At 43.6% G+C, this 14,720-nt stretch overlaps 1 protein-coding gene across 1 annotated transcript in view; it reads left to right on the top strand.

Annotated features, from left to right (window-relative positions):
• The window catches only part of erfl1 (Ets2 repressor factor like 1), a 178,356-nt gene that overhangs the window by 21,770 nt on the left and 141,866 nt on the right, over nt 1-14,720 (top strand). The window contains exons 3-5 of the mRNA XM_061777658.1: nt 5,030-5,085; nt 5,183-5,217; nt 12,865-13,903. The gene's annotated coding sequence lies outside the window, so the exon portion shown is untranslated. The remainder of the gene's footprint in view (nt 1-5,029; nt 5,086-5,182; nt 5,218-12,864; nt 13,904-14,720) is intronic.

Below are 14,720 nucleotides of genomic sequence, written 5' to 3'. Positions count from 1 at the left end.
CCGACTGGTTAGAGCGTCAGCCTCACAGTTCTGAGGACCCGGGTTCAATCCCCGTCCCCGCCTGTGTGGAGTTTGCATGTTCTCCCCGTGCCTGCGTGGGTTTTCTCCGGGCACTCCGGTTTCCTCCCACATCCCAAAAAACATGCATTAATTGGAGACTCTAAATTGCCCGTAGGCATGACTGTGAGTGCGAATGGTTGTTTGTTTCGATGTGCCCTGCGATTGGCTGGCAACCAGTTCAGGGTGTACCCCGCCTCCTGCCCGATGACAGCTGGGATAGGCTCCAGCACGCCCGCGACCCTAGTGAGGAGAAGCGGCTCAGAAAATGGATGGATGGATGGACATTTAATTTGTAGCATTTGAAAAACTATTAATTTTTTAAGCATACATTTTATGTGCAAATAACGAGTTATGCTTGATTAAAATAATATATCTCAACATATTATCTGTTCTCTCCATAGTCATAAATGAATGCTCAACAGTACTTTCAGACAATGCCACTGTAAATGTCAGCTTTACCGATGCCACCTTCACTCTGCTTGTGGTAAAGACATCTACCGTGACACATGGTGGTGTCAACCCGAGTATAGGAAATTACTGCAACCACGTATGCATGTTTAACTCGAAGTATGTACTATTTGTCCTACAAAACTAGAGAAGCGACTTATGAGGCTGGTAATTTTGGGGGGGGGAAACCCCAAAAGAATAATATTTTTGGTCCACACTGAGTAGATGTGAAATATCTCAATGAATTGAGTTGTAAAAAAATGTGAGAGGGGGGAAATATGTGATGTATTTAGCAAACTACGTTGATAGAAGTAATGTTTACTAAAATCTGCGCTGCTCAGATTCCTATATCTGATTATGTATATCACTGCATCTGTACATTTAATCCTACGTAGTGAGAGGATCTGAACTGATAGAAATACAGTTTGATTCCAGTGACCATTTGGGACCAACTGAAGCCAAAGATCAAACAAGTCCGCCTGTTTTCTTCTCTTCCTCTGCTTTCCCAAATGCACATTCAGTGAGCCTGCAAAAACACAAGACGTCATATAATACATCCAATTTTGTAATATACTACAATTATAACTTTCGATTGGTAACGCCGAATTAAAATTGATGTGGTTTACTGAGGAGGAACTTGTGACCGTCTCCATTTATATCTGTGTCTGTATGATACCGCCCCCAGCTGGCTGAGGTGCACACACCAGGAGCAGCACAAAGTCATTTGAATTGAAGTAAAAAAAAAATGTGGCAAAAATTGGTTTAATTCTTTACATTCTGTTTAATTATGTCATCACTGTATGATTTTATAAAGTACAATATTACAGAGTGCTATTTTTTAAAACTTACAAACGGAACATTTTGTTTTGGGGGGAATACTGTAATACACACAAATATATAATACTGTTGGCTTTCAATCATACATGCAAATCAGTTGCCTTTCGGCGAAATTCACCATTTTGAACTCAAAATAGGCCATTTATGTGAATCGTATAGATCCGATTAGTTTTTCCTGGAAGGGGTGGTGGGGTGGGGGTCGCCGTCGCTGACGTCATCGGCTGTTTCGTAATCCTTGAACGCTGGCAGAGATCCATTCCACACATCCACCATCCACACGCAGGTGCAATTTCTGAATATTACTCCGCGGCGGACTCATATGCAAGTGCATGCCTGCTTTGGATAAATCACAGGAGTTGACGAGACCAGAAAAAAACTTCTGCTGTTAAGAAGTAACAGTACTTTTACTCCGTTACAATGATCTAAATGTCGCTCGCTACTTTTATTTATCAATTATTCCTTATTTATAAACTACTTCGCGCGCGAGACTATGACTATGACTTCGATTTCCCCATTGGGCGCTGTTTGCGTCAATCCAATTTAAGCCCGAGTGACATTTAAGTCTCATATACCAATCAAACGACACAAGAAAGTCACATGACCTTACACAACGTCTTCCATTGGGCTTCCAGGACATAGGTATTCACACGAGATAAGCCTCCCCGCTGATCGTCGTGCGTACATGGCGGCCATGTTGGGAAGGTCATCGTTACCATGAAGGCAATGGCGCACTACTCGTGTTTACATTTAGACGAACAAAAACAACAGCTTTCATGTCTTGTAGTATTTGTCTGGCACAGTCTGCCCAAACGTGGATATTTCAGCTCACTTATAACTTGAGAAAATACTGTGCAGTAAATTGCAGATGTTTTTTTTGGAGTTTTGACTGTGCATACACACACACAGCAACATCAGAATTTGCACATTCACATTTTATTTTGTAATTTTTATTTTGGTGATCAGTTCACCAAAATAAAAATTACAAATTACGGGCTGTTCGGTCCCTGTACGACCGGAGTCAGAGTTTGGTCCGCATATCCGGCAGTAAGTCGGACTCGTTCCCGGTGAGGGCTGGACTCCGCCAAGGCTGCCCTTTGTCGCCGATTCTGTTCATAACTTTTATGGACAGAATTTCTAGGCGCAGCCGAGGCGTAGAGGGGGTCCGGTTTGGTGGCCTCAGTATTGCATCTCTGCTTTTTGCAGATGATGTGGTTCTGTTGGCTTCATCAAGCCGTGACCTCCAACTCTCATTGGAGCAGTTCGCAGCCGAGTGTGAAGCGGCTGGGATGAGAATCAGCACCTCCAAATCTGAGACCATGGTCCTCAGTCGGGAAAGGGTGGCATGCCATCTCCAGGTCGGGGATGAGATCCTGCCCCAAGTGGAGGAATTCAAGTATCTTGGGGTCTTGTTCACGAGTGAGGGAAGAATGGAACGGGAGATCGACAGGCGGATCGGTGCAGCGTCTGCAGTGATGCGGACTTTGTATCGGTCCGTTGTGGTAAAGAAAGAGCTAAGCCGAAAGGCGAAGCTCTCAATTTACCGGTCGATCTTCGTTCCTACCCTCACCTATGGTCATGAGCTGTGGGTCGTGACCGAAAGAACAAGATCCCGGATACAAGCGGCCGAAATGAGTTTCCTCCGCAGGGTGTCCGGGCTCTCCCTTAGAGATAGGGTGAGAAGCTCGGTCATCCGGGAGGATCTCAGAGTAGAGCCGCTACTCCTCCGCATTGAGAGGAGCCAGATGAGGTGGCTGGGGCATCTGATTCGGATGCCTCCCGGACGCCTCCCTGGTGAGGTGTTCCGGGCACGTCCCACCGGGAGGAGACCCCGGGGACGACCCAGGACGCGCTGGAGAGACTACATCCTTCGGCTGGCCTGGGAACGTCTCGGGATCCCCCCGGAAGAGCTGGATGAAGTGGCTGGGGAGAGGGTAGTCTGGGCGTCCCTGCTGAAGCTACTGCCCCCGCGACCCGACCCGGATAAGCGGTAGAGAATGGATGGATGGATGGAATTTTTATTTTTTTTATTATTGATGTTCATGCTGTGGTAAAAAAAAAAAAGAAAAAATCAGAAGTTAATATTTACTCAGTACTTGAGTAATAATTTCACTTTGTACTTTTTACTCTTACTCAAGTAATTTTTGGGATGACGAGTTTTTACTTTTACTCGAGTCACATTATTGTCAAGTTACAGTACTCTTACTTGAATCCAATGTTTGGCTACTCCACCCACCTCTGGAGTGGACATCCTCTATTGCTACTATTAGGTTTAAGCAACATTTTTGCTCATCAGATCAGCCAGTGTCATATTTGTTGCACTGGTCTTTTGTATTTTCGCGTTGAGTGGCTGCGGGTCATGGCCCTGGTTACGGTCCCAGCGGAAACGCGAGGCAACAAGAATTGATCCACTAGTACATCTTGTATTAATTGGGAAACGCAGCTACAATTATCTAATTAGTTTACAGATGTTAATGTTAAATGTATTAAGCGACGGAGCGATGTTAAGGATTATGTCACCACACAGAATGACTAACTTCTAATTCAGAAATGGCCAATAAAAACAGAAGAATATTGTACTTAATAGTTTCCTGGAGGATGCATTTGGGATAAGCCTTTGAAGTTGATAATAGTGAAAAATGAAGTGAAACAGACAAGGATTTTAGTCAATTCTTTTCCAGAATGAGAGTGCTTAAAGAGGAGGATGCTATTCATGTGGCACAGCTCGAAGCAGGCATCAGGTGCAGGTGGAGATGGGCCTGGCTCAATTTGGAGGCCAAAACAAAAAAGCAAAGAAATGAGGCAAATTTTATTTTAATCTTAAATTTGTACATCAACATGTAGATGAGCGGTGTAAATAAGTGTTTTTCTGCGTGAAGAAAATTAGTTTATTTAGCCTTATTGTACTCTTCAGTCTTTCAGATTGCTTAATTTGTTAAAATAAAAAAAAAATTCTCTACAATGTTTTTTTTTGTCACCTTTTTCAAGCCTTTGGTGTTTGCATGTCTGTTCAATTCATTTCAATGGGGAAAGATGATTTGCCATAATAAAGTTCCCAGGTGTATGAATAAAATGTGTCTGACATTCAGTCAAAAAACAACAACAATTATAGGACACTTAAAATCCACTTGTCACACTGATTGAAATCACTCAGTTTGGGCCGGGGCTGGGGGATCTGTCTCATGCAAATGACCACTGCTCACCACTGAGTACGGCTTTTATTCGCAAGGCCACCCCACACCTAAGGATAATCACTCAGGATCCGTTTCTCTTTTATACAAGATGACTTAGTAGCCACGTCTTGAGAGTTGACGCTTTAAACGAGCCTAATGGAGGAAACTAAATCAAATCAGTTTAGTCCCCTTTCGTGTTTTTGTTGTGTTTCTGAGCTGAGTCACGGGCCAGCCCTCACCTCTCGTCCGTCCACGTAACAACCAGCAGGAAAGCAAAGTTAGCAGCACTCTGCTGAGGCTCCTGGGTAAGACTTCAGAAGAGTGATTAGGCGGCCCGCTGAGCATGGCTGCGACAAGCCACGGGCACAGGCAGGGGGAGACGGTGTGACAGGGAAGAGTGGCTCCCAACTTGGGACAAGTTTTGAAGAGATGAGAGTGATGGTGTCCTCACATCCCAGCCCTGCTGCAGAGAGCCTCTCTTTATTTTCTCTGCCTTCATTTGTGTGTTTCTGCAGGTGCAGGAGAACGGATGAACTCTCCCAACTAGATGGATCACACAGCTTCGACAGAGGTGGCAAAGTACTCAAACTCTGTACTTAGTACAAGTACAGATAATTGTGGGGTGGTAAAGTACTGATTCAATTTTTTTACTTTTTTTTATGCCATAGTAGGTCTTGAAGAGGTGTGCGGGTTGGCGCAGAGGGTAAGCTTACTCCCTGCAACCAGAGGGTCGCCAGTTCGTATTCCTGTCTGGCACATGTTGTTGTTGTTGTGTCCACTTAACCCACATTTCCTACGAGTGGAGGTCGGAGGGGCTGTAGGTGCAGAATGGCAGCCACGCTTCCATCAGATTGCCCCAGGGCACCTGTGCCTACACAAGTAGCTTACCACCACCAGGGTGTGACTGAGGATTGAATAACTAATGTATGCATACAGATACTGAGCTCTGTGGATAAATTTAAGTCAGCAGTGGTTATCACAAGCTCATCTGTATACCCACTCACATTGTCTGTTTCCACACCATGGCGAGAAAAGTGATAATGCTCCACTCACGCACAGATCGCTGCGCTTTACACATCGTCCTCTTCCGCACAGACATGTCCCCATCGAGACTGTCAGTTGTGGCACCTTTAAAGGGAATGAGAGATGTGGCTTTGATTGGCAGCAAATGAAGTCGGCTGTAAACACTTCCGCAGTGGCGCAGCCCGCCCACTCTCTGATCCCTCGGGCTGCGCTTGTCTACAAAATTACCAATGCCGGTCTGACCCACGTGTGGCGCACAGTTGTGCTGCCGGCTGCGCAGGATTTACTCCGTTCACGAAAACACACATTTAATTCTCTTTGTTTTAAATTTATTTTAGTAAACTTCAACTGGGATTAGCAATAAATAGCTTGAAGCCCTTTTTTTGAAGAAATTTAGTTCCATCTGCCAAACTGCTGCTTGTTGTGAAGTGAGTTGAGTTTAGTTCACTGCCACCATATGGCGCTCGTATATAAAGTTTGTGCTTGGAAGTCAAAGCAAAAAAATAATAATAATTTGGCCACACGAAGGTTCGTATCTACAAAAAACATAAATCGGGTCCCTCGCATCTCAAGGCACCGCTGAAGTTCTGTGGCACCAAGACAGGACTTTTGGCACCATCTTGTGGCATCTTGTACACAACTTTTTCAAGGGAGTAAAAGTACGAAGTTGTCAGAAAAATACATACACAAGTAAAGTACAGATACCTGAAAAATATGCGTACAGTGACAAAGTATTTGTACTTGGTTTCTTACTACCACTGCAATTCTATCTATTGTGTGAATAGATAGAATTGCAGTGGTAGTAAGGAACCAAGTACAAATACATACATACTTCATCAGAAGTTTCAATATTCTCTCCGCTCCCTTAATCCTGGCATCTTGTCACTGTTTTTTCTCCTTCCATTATTCGTGTCGCCTCCTCCCTGTCTCATCCAGCTGCTCTGTTTTCTCCCACTCCCTGTCGTCCTTTGGCCTCTAACTCCTCCATGCGGATAACAAATCCAGCACGGGAGACATCTCTATATCCTTCTAGCTCTCCTTCCCTTTAACACCCTTTTCTTTTTCCTTTCTTCTCCATCTTCTCCCCATGAGCAAAGGGGAAGCTCGCTGCCAGTTTCAGTCTGCCGAAGGCTTTATTTAAATTAGAAACGCTTCAGTGTCCTCACTCCCGCCTTTGCCTGCCTGCGTGTTGCCGGGGTGACTCCCGCCTCTCCTCGCGGGCAGCCTCAAGGGTCCCGTCAATGCCAAACAACTTCATTTTGTGGATGGAAGTGATGGAAGGCAGGGCGGGAAGAAGAGAGGAAATAAGGGAGGGAGTCGGCAGGGGGGGGTCAGGGGAGAAAATGTTCTCAAGTTCCCGCTTCCTCTCACAGCTCATTCCATCCAGATTAGGACCCCTGAATTGCTTTGGGAGCTACCCGGTCTTCAGACCGGTGCAAAATGCTCCTCTTTACTGTCATTATCACAACAGCCACCGCCGCAGTATACAGGGAACCCCGATTCGTGTTTTTTTTTTTTTTTTTTGTGGAACCTTTTGTTTTCTTACATCTTACAGGAAGATGCCACAAAATCCGCCACAATTCCTGGAAAATAGCACAGTAATATTTGGTGTCAAGGAAGAATATTGCAGGAAAAAGTAATTTTACTAGAACTGAATTGGGATAGTCCAAGAATAAAAAAGCAATATTAGAAGAAAAAAAAGTTGTAATTTTACGAGAGTGAAGTTTGAATAGTAAGCAAAAACCTGTATTATACGAGGAGGAATTTAAAATTTTACAAGAAAAAGTTTTCATTTTCTGAGAATAAAATCGTAATAAGAACAAAGAAAAGTTGTATTATTACAAAAAACTGCTTTTGTATTATTACAAAAACGACTGCTTTTGTTGTGTCGGAAGATATGCTCTGTTTGGGATATCAGGAGGGTTGGTAACTCCTGCAAAACACGTTCAAATTTCCCCACCATGGTCGCAGGACGAATTATGTTCCACCTTAGTTGTTCCACTGTGCTTCACTGTAGTTATTCTCCTTACTCGACAACATATCCTAAGCAGGAAAGGATCAGTCATCACAGCTAATCATCTCTTCTGTTAACAGCAACCTCTTGCCCCGATAATCCTTCCATCCTCACTCCCGGGGCTGTAATCCCCCACTCCTAACGCCACCACCATCCAACTCATTAACACACAATTATTTTGGGGGGCTGACACTGGGGTACAGGGGGTGGAGGAAACGAGGTGTGGAGAACACGCAGCGAATGTCTTTTTAATGACTGAGTGACACGAGACGAGCTCATAGATCATGGAGATTATTAATACCACTGTTAAACAGCCTCTCACGAGGGCCCACACACACAAACACACACACACTCTCACACACTCTCTCTCTCACACACAGGCACACACACAATTCATATGAGCTGTCGTTCATGCTCGGCGAGTCGGCATCAATTTCATTTGGGTCGTTTAAACAATGCTCATTACAGGCACGCTGGGGTAAGAATCACATTTGCTTGTCGGGCTATTTTTCATGAGCCAGTTTCCTTCTAATGACGGTAATTGCAGGTTTGATCGGATTATTGTGTCGTACGGCGAGGTGAGAGATTCTATGTGACTCGCCGGTAATGACCAGGGAAATGTGGCCTTTATACAGCAGCAGGGCGCCCACGGGGAGAGGAGATTGAAATGCTGGGATGTGGAGTGTGTGTGTGTTTGTGTGTGTCTGTGTGTATGTATGACCTGTCCGTTTAACTGGCGGGATCCCGGAGAGATGGCAGAGTGGGGGGGGGGGGGGGGGGGGGGGGGGGGGGGAGCTGGCCATCCCAAGAGAGAAGGGTCTGGGGAAATCAACTTTGGCCAAACAAGCGAGGAGCTCCATGGCAGCTGGCAGCCAATACGCACCACACTCCCACTCTCCATATCTTCGTTTATATGCAAAAGAGACCCCCACCCCCAAAACACCGCATCCGCCTGCCACAAGGACAAAATTCCCAGTCTCACAACTCAGGGAAATTTTGTAGGATGACGTTGAACTAGACAGAAATGATGTAACGACCTCCGCCATGGCTGAAAAAAATGTGACCCATCTGGGGTGGTAATGTCCATCTATCCATCCATCCATTTTCAAAACCGCTTACCCTCAAATGGTTTGCAGGTGTGCTGGAACCTATTTTAGCTGACTTCCGGTGAGAAGTGGGGTACACTTTGGATTGGACACCAGCCGATTACTGGGCACATATAGACAAACAAGTATTCATACTCACGTGCACACATAGACCCCAAGTGGTGCTAAGCACCTGCCCTTTTGGCCCGCATGAAAAAAAGCACCCTTTTTGCTGAAGGCCATTTTTATTCATCATTCATCAATATTTAAAAAAGAAATAAAATTACCCTCTCTGTCATCAAATCCACTCAAAGTCTTTTGATATTTGAGGGGCATTTATTTGAGTCCTTGAGAGCATTGTACATGCAGTATGTTCCCACCTTAATTTATTTGGGGTTAATCAGAGGCACTTTATGGCATGTGTGTGCTGACCCCCATTTAACATGAGTTTTAATGTGATTGCTTAATTCTGAACACAGTTATAAGAGGGTGTGTGCACTTGTGCAACCAATTTATCTTAATTGTTTATTTTATTTTCCCTCTCCAATTTTTTTGTACATGTTATAAGTTAACTTGTAATGGAAAAAGGTTTTAAAATGATTTATCTTTGTCTTATTTTTGTATATCACAAAAACCTGCCGTTTTGAACAGGGGTGTGTAGACTTGTTATATCCCTTAACCTCCTTTGTTAATAGTTGTATTATTGACGGTGTTGATTGTGTGACATGTCAAAATCTTATATACTTTGATTCAGGCTGCAACTGTGTCCGCCATGAGAAGGTTGATGCAATAGAAACATTAAAATAACAAATATTTAAGCCATAATTTATTAACGATTATGATTATAAAGTAATGATTATGTTGTGCAACAGCACGCAGAATTATTTTGATCCTATTGCAAAATACACTGATATAAGCGTCCTGCTGTAATGTTCTTGACAAAACTTTGAAAATATAGAAATTCAGTCAAATTTGGACACATTTTCTGGAAGTGAATTTCCATAGGTTGACACCTCTGCAAATGTATAATCGCCTAATATTATTACATATGCACAACAAATTGATTGATAACGAGTTTTGAAATCAGAAGCCAGTAAAAAATTGTTTGTCCAGCTATTCAATTGATTTTAAAAAGGGGATTTCTAACAAAGAAATGCTTGCAATACCTCAATGTTATTTAAGGTGAAGACAATCTGCAATTTTGGTATTACTACCGATCTACAGACTCAGGTCAAATAGTGGAGCAGAGAGTCCAAAGCAAATATGGTGAAGCAGCATTTAGCTATGATGCTGCACACAAATGGAATAAATTGCCAACAGAAGTGATGTTCTTTTTTCCTCATGCTTTTTAGAGCATTTCAACTTTTAAATGATATTTCTTGCAATACGCTGTTTTAAGTGTATTTTTTTCGTTTTGTTTTAAATGTTAACAAACTGTTTTTTTTCTAAGTTTTTAAATGTTTTTAATCATCTAAAGCACATTGAGTAACCTTGTGTATGAAATGTACTATATAAATATATTTGCTTTGCTTTGCTTTATTTCAGCAGAAGCATTGAAGTTGACGCAAATTATTTGCTTTCGCGGCCCACATAAAATGATGTGGTGGGCCGGATCTGGCCTCCGAGCCACGGGTTTGACACCTCGACGTTATACCATTCAAGGGAATTAATGTACTGTAAATTGCAGTGTGATTAATGCCCTGGCATGTGGGCAAGGAGAGCTACAGTCGCTGATGCACTTTCAGGTCTTTATTGAACAAAACAAACACTTCAATACAAATACAAAACAAGAATTCGCACAAGGAGCTGCTGTAAGCCACAGCTCGCGCTCACACTGACTCTGGAGTCAGCCAACCAGACTAGGAAACTCCCTTCGAAGTTATTTCCGTCCATCCATTTTCTTTACTGCTTATCCTCACTAAGGTTGTGGGGGTGCTGAAGCCTACCCCAGCTGACTCTGGACGAGAGGCGGGGTACACCCTGCACTGGTCACCAGCCAATCGCAGGGCACATACAGGTATAAACAAACAACCATTCGAGCACACATTCACACCTAAGGGCACTTTAGAGTCTCCAATCAACCTACCAGGCATGTTTTTGGGAATGTGGGAGGAAACCGGTGTACCCGGAGAAAACCCACACTGGCAGGAGTTTGCATGTTCTCCCCGTGCCTGCGTGGGTTTTCTCCGGGCACTCCGGTTTCCTCCCACATCCCAAAAACATGCCTGGTAGGTTGATTGGAGACTCTAAAGTGCCCTTAGGTGTGAATGTGTGCGCGAATTGTTGTTTGTTTATATGTGCCCTGCGATTGGCTGGCGACCAGTTCAGGGTGTACCCCACCTCTCGCCCGAAGATGGCTGGGATAGGCTCCAGCACGTCCGCGACCCTTGTGAGGATAATGCGGTACGGAAAATGGATGGATGGATGGATGTTTGTTTTCAATACTGTGCTATTTAAGAAACTCCAAAAATATGGTGGTTCTTTGGGACTACAACATATTCATAGCATTTCAGTTCATTTCTTTTACTGCTGCCTTTATTTTGTTTCACTGTTAAAATTACTACCTTGTAATCTTACAACTTTCGAAACTCAGGCATTAAATTAATTGAACATTATGACTGTTTTCTTGTAAAATTACAACTTCCTTTTCAGTGTACTGTAGCTGAAATACTCCCTTACATAGTGTTTCATCTCCTGAGAACAGACTCGATACAAACAGCCTGCTTTTTCAACTTGTCAACAACACGAGCAAAAGAATATCATGTCTATGATATTGCGTGGTTGTTACGTTTCCTCTTTTTTGAGGTTGTGGCACACAACAACAAAAGGCAGCTTGAAAAAGCAGCTCACTTGATCGCCCCATTAAAGTGAACTCGGGGGGCCTCTCTCTGTGAGCTCTGCCGGTGCCAGCTCATTGATTCCCTAACTAATCATCCTAATTAAAATGCCTTTTATTCATTCCGCGGTTTACATGGCAGCCAAGCGCTCGCGTTTGACAATCAATTGCAACATGCGCTTGCACAAAAATTCTCATTTTGTTTTTGTGTGATAAAAGAACAACATTGTACATTGTACAAACTGCTTCAAGCACTTTACAGCCTCTTTTACACAGAGACCGGGCAAAAATGACCATATCCCTGCCTGATCCAGAATTTATCCACCGATGCAGTTAATACTGAACCCAACAAAGTGGCCTAGTGTTCCACCACTATGGTTCTTCAAATTGTTTTTTTTACAGTACACTTATTTACTGTAATTCCCTTGCATGTGGGAAAGAGAACCACGGTCGCTGACGTCCTTTTCAGCTGCTTTTTGAACGCCGGGAGAACAGTAAAGCACGTTAAGACAATGAGCAAACTCACAAAGGAGCTGATGTCAGCCACAGCACATGCCCGAGACACTCGAGTGGACTCGCAGACCTCACACACTACTCAACAAGGTCCCGCCTCTTAAAGGCACATGCATGTACAATGTGCACATCATTTTCTATAAATTATATGCCTGCAATTTGATTTATTTTTCATGTTGAAATGTCACTGTGTTCACATTCACTGCCATTGACGACTTTAGAAGTCAAATATCCATGTTAACTGAGAAGGCTAGCAGTGAATGAGTTAAAAGGTGTGTTTTAATAGTATGTTGAAAGCTTGTGTTAGGGGTAAAGCTATTTTTTTCTTTAAGTGTTTTATATAGTCTCTATATTGCAGATTTTCACCTTATTGGGTAGCTCTGCAACGTATCCCCAGTGATAAATAGGGGTGCTCTGCACTATGGGATGTCAGATGCCGTACTTTTCATAGAGCTACAATTGCTTTCAACGCAACAACTGATTAACACCCCATTCCAGAACTCCCTTAGACCTACTGTACTTGGCGTCGCCTCTGTTATGGCCCTCATACTACCTCCGAAAAGTGGAAAATTAGAATTTTTTTTTTTTCCGTAAAAGCAGAAGGGACGTCTGTGGGTAAGCAGGCAAAAAATTTTGCCCCACTATTCTGTTTTCATGACGATTTTGCGAGAAGGTAATGTCAGGTATGAAACTTAAAACTGCTGTCTCGAGGTATGGGCCTGTGTCAGATTCTGACAGTATGATAACCCTCGAGCAAGAATATTACGGTTTCACCGTATTCCAATTACAGCTCTAAAATGTATGTAAACGTAGTACAGCAGTAAAACTACTTATATCTCAGAAAATGAGTAGCTACTTCTGCTTTCTGTGCCATACAAGTGTAGCGGACATGCGCATCACAGAGACTCGCGACCACCTGAGAACCCCCACTCCTTCACACTGCCCTGCTGTGAGACGGCGACTAGGACAGGGCCTGCTGCACGTCAAGTGGACCTTAACCTAATTAGCAGCTTCCCGTCAAATCTTGATTCCTGTCTTCAAAAGACCCCTTCCCGGACCAAATGGTCAGGGAAGACTATGTGGTTAATATCCACCGATGCGCGTGAGGCTCCACCCACTGGCGTTGAGAGGAACTACAAGCGCCAGAACTTGTGGACGTGCCTCTGATGTTTGTTAACGGAAGATAAAATGTCCGTTTTTATATCTTGCAAACTCTGTAGAAATATTCCAAATGTATGCCTTGGTGTCTGTTTCCCCATTCTCACTTTGACAGGTCCTCTGCATGATTTTGAAAGCTGTTCATGATTTGAAATGTTGTATTGAACAATAAGCAACCGATCTGCCACGACCAAAGATTAAACAATGATCCTATGCGTGAGAGTAAAAAGTTGGAAGTGCTTTAGATTAATATTATTTTAAAACCCATTTACTCAAATTTGTAGACAAGATTCAGGCTGATGGGTGTGGTCTTCTCCAAGTCGGCACTCCCTCTTCCTACGCCCCGCCCCTGGGGTATTTAACTCTAAACTCACACCTTTCTCAGGGAGTTGAGTTCATGCTAGTCTTGTTTTTCCTCTCCTCGTACCTTGCGGGCAGCTCGCCAGCAGGGCTGGCCATCGTCCCCCCCCCCCCCCACACACTTGGTAAACGCGAGCCGGGATCGAACGGACATGGCTTCCCAGCCTAAACTTGCGCCTCCGCTAAGCGAGCAGAGCCGCTACTACGAAGGTACAGAGTCAGCTCCCAGCCAAGCGGGATCACTCTGAAATTACCAGCGAGCCACGAAAGAGGCAGGAAGAGAGACGTCCAGTTCTCCCAAGAAAGCGTGACAATCAGCCATTGCAACCAAATCTGTCGCGTTGCTTCCGGAGCACCTTCCAAAGGAAGACCACGGCCGAAGACCGGCTGATCAGCATTCGTGAGTCGACACTGCAATCCTTACTATGACGTACAACATCAGTGCGTAATAATTGTGGGGAAAGTACTAGCTTCATACGAAATCCCAACTTTGCTTTCTCTCGCTCTGACTCAACGCATTAAACGCTCACACGCTCATTTAGTTTAGCCCAGCGACCACACACGATGTCCTCTTTTACATTTTCGTACGCCTTATTTTTTTTCTTTCATTTACCGTTAGTGTTATTTTCTTACTGTAGTTGTAGTTGTGTTTCATTAAATATACCATAAAATTCCACTCGTGGTTGTGTTTTGTGTGTGTTCTGAATTTAAGTAAACTTCTGTAATCTAGAACTCAAAATGTCGTAGAATGTAGCAACCTCCAGTTTCTGAGACTGATTTTAAAAAGTTTTGTCGTCATTTCGCCTAAAGTTAAACTTGAAAAACTTGACATGGTGCCCTTTGAGACATTAGTTTGATTTTAACAATCAAATCGGATTTTACGATAAACCGGCTTATTACTTTATCCTAATTAATTACAATTCTTATTTTGTACATAATCGCTACACAAGCAAAACCCCGATTTTACAAATGCCTCAATGTTCAAACTATTCCATTTACAAACCACCATATTGCCTGATTGCCGAACCTTATCATAGTGTGCAAACATTTCATTCATCCATTATGAAGGCAATGTTGACATATAAATATATAACACTGTCTGGAAATAGGCCGCACGGTGGACGACTGGTTAGAGCGTCTGCCTCACAGTTCTGAGGTCTGGGGTTCAATCCCCGGCCCCGCCTGTGTGGAGTTTGCATGTTCTCCCCGTGCCTGCG

Source organism: Phyllopteryx taeniolatus, chromosome 6 (genome assembly GCF_024500385.1).
Source record: "Phyllopteryx taeniolatus isolate TA_2022b chromosome 6, UOR_Ptae_1.2, whole genome shotgun sequence".
NCBI lineage: Eukaryota > Metazoa > Chordata > Actinopteri > Syngnathiformes > Syngnathidae > Phyllopteryx > Phyllopteryx taeniolatus.
The sequence above is the reverse complement of the archived record's forward strand: the minus strand, read 5'-3'. Positions and strand labels throughout refer to the sequence as shown.